This window comes from Pongo abelii, chromosome 19 (genome assembly GCF_028885655.2).
Source record: "Pongo abelii isolate AG06213 chromosome 19, NHGRI_mPonAbe1-v2.0_pri, whole genome shotgun sequence".
Classification (NCBI taxonomy): domain Eukaryota; kingdom Metazoa; phylum Chordata; class Mammalia; order Primates; family Hominidae; genus Pongo; species Pongo abelii.
In genome coordinates this window covers 33,251,915-33,254,400 of record NC_072004.2, presented here as the reverse complement: position 1 = coordinate 33,254,400, position 2,486 = coordinate 33,251,915, and the positions used below count along the sequence as shown (strand labels likewise).

The 2,486-nt window shown below is 49.5% G+C and overlaps 1 pseudogene; it reads right to left on the bottom strand.

The window, feature by feature from the left end:
- Positions 1–293: 293 nt before the first annotated feature.
- LOC134760473 (polyubiquitin-B-like) lies at positions 294–1,877 on the bottom strand (annotated as a pseudogene).
- Between the last annotated feature and the right edge of the window lie 609 nt (positions 1,878–2,486).

The window sequence follows — 2,486 nt, the reverse complement described above, 5'->3', positions numbered from 1 at the left end:
GTTGGCCAGGATGGTCTGGATCTCTTGACCTCGTGATCCACCCGCCTCAGCCTCCCAACAGACTTTAAATTCAAGCTTCAGAAGTTTGCCATTAGTCCAGGATCCCAACTTGTAATGACTTACAGCAAAGAAGGCTCTTATCCCTCAGCCCACCCAAGTGTATACAAGAGTCAAGTGACTTAACTTTGGGCACATTACCAATCTCAAAATTAAATCCCTCCCTAGACATTTTCACCAGTTTTAAGTGTACCCACACATCACTAGAGAATCCCATGACAAAACACCAAGTATGCTACCATTCAACGAAACCTTTATCAACATTTTGAACAGGTTCAGCTATTACTGAAACTTGTAATTTCTAAACTTAAGTTGGGGCAAATGGCTATAGTGCAGAGTAATGCCATCAATAGGCACTGCTAATGCAAGACTGAAGAATTAACAGCCACCCCTCAGGCGCAGGACCAGGTGCAGGGTCGACTCTTTCTGGATGTTGTAGTCAGAAAGAGTGCGGCCATCTTCCAGCTGCTTGCCTGCAAAGATGAGCCTCTGCTGATCGGGGGGGATGCCTTCTTTATCCTGGATCTTGGCTTTCACATTTTTGATGGTGTCACTGGGCTCCACCTCCAGGGTAATGGTCTTGCCGGTCAGGGTCTTCACAAAGATCTGCATACCACCTCTCAGACGCAGGACCAGGTGCAAGGTCGACTCCTTCTGGATGTTGCAGTCAGAAAGAGTACCGCCATCTTCCAGCTGCTTGCCTGCAAAGATGAGCCTCTGCTGGTCGGGGGGGATGCCTTCTTTATCCTGGATCTTGGCCTTCACATTTTCGATGGTGTCACTGGGCTCCACTTCCAGGGTGATAGTCTTGCCGGTCAGGGTCTTCACGAAGATCTGCATACCACCTCTCAGACGCAGGACCAGGTGCAGGGTCGACTCTTTCTGGATGTTGTAGTCAGAAAGAGTGCGGCCATCTTCCAGCTACTTGCCTGCAAAGATGAGCCTCTGCTGGTCGCGGGGAATGTCTTCTTTATCCTGGATTTTGGCCTTCACATTTTCGATGGTGTCACTGGGCTCCACTTCTAGGGTGATGGTCTTGCCGGTAAGGGTTTTCACGAAGATCTGCATTTTGACCTAGTTTAAAAGTAAAACACAAGCGTGTCATCTCAGGATCATTGTATTTCTTGCTTTTACATCTAATATGCTTCAAAGTTAGCAACTACTCCTTCAAAATGCCTTAAACACGTTAACATTCCGCAAACCTCCCCTGATTTTTACGAGGCTAAGTCACTTAATACGAAATTCGTCACTCAAGGTTTCAACGTCAACAGCGGAGAATACAGAGCGCTCTCTAACCAACCGTCCACAACTTTCTCCACTAACTGTTCCGGATATTCCAACTCCCTCAACCGAACTCTAACCTGCCTCAAACCTAAGCACGGTGTTAGGTAAACTGAAAACAAAACCGAACCCACAAGGCTCGAGAAGTAAAAATCCCACTGAAACACAAGAAGGGACACCGTTCTCATACCGGGATTCCAAATTTAAGGTTTCCAGAAGCCACACAAACTACCTCTTTTCCGCCTTCCCCCCCAAGTAAACGCGACGGAATCCCTGTAGGTTAAGCATCCATTAGTTTCCGTCGGCATGCGCGTGCCGACTGCCCTCGCCCCCCTTAGGTCAACAAGGCCCACTCTCCCAGAAAGGCCCGGCGTCGCGTTACCTCGCCCTCCCCTCAGCGGCCCACCCAACCCCAAGAAGCCTCCAGCTTGACCTCACTCATTCCCCCCTCTCACGCTCCCGCAGGTCTTTACAGCTGTGGGCCAGTACCTGTTAGCGGATACGAGGATGCTGCAAATCACCAATCACGTCCAGCCACACGAACACCGCAACCTCACCCAACAAAGCCAGTTGCTCCTGAATGCTCCGGTTTGGCAGAGCGCAAATTTATGCAAGGTGTATTGCGTCACATACCACTGCTTACGTAGACGCCGTCTCCGTGCGCCACTGAAAAAAGTAGTTCGCCGCGCCCAACCTCCCCAGATGCAGATTAGGCTTTTCAATTGAGCCCCAAATTCCCATAGCGTAAGAAAGGATCCTAACAAATTATGTCCCATCTCCTCTATGCGCTTCTCTTCCTTCTTTAGGAAAATATAAGAAAATTATCGGGCGGATGAATTCGAGTTAGAGAACCCTTCCTCGAAAGCTCTGGAAACTTTCTTGCAGCGCCAGCACTGATTGGTTAGGCCTGCGAAGGCGAGGTCGGTGCTGATTGGTGGGGGACGCGGTGGCTCTGTTGTTGCTGGGCCCCGCCTTGGGTGGTTTAGCCCCGACGTTGCTAAGTAACTGAGTGTGCGTGCACCGCACAGGCGCGCCTTCCTGCAAGAGGGTATTTCCGGCGAGAAAAAGAGGGGTCTTTGTTTTTTTTCCTTTTTTTAAATTTTTTTCTTTTTTTTCCTGAGACGGAATTTCGCTCTTGTTTCCCAGGC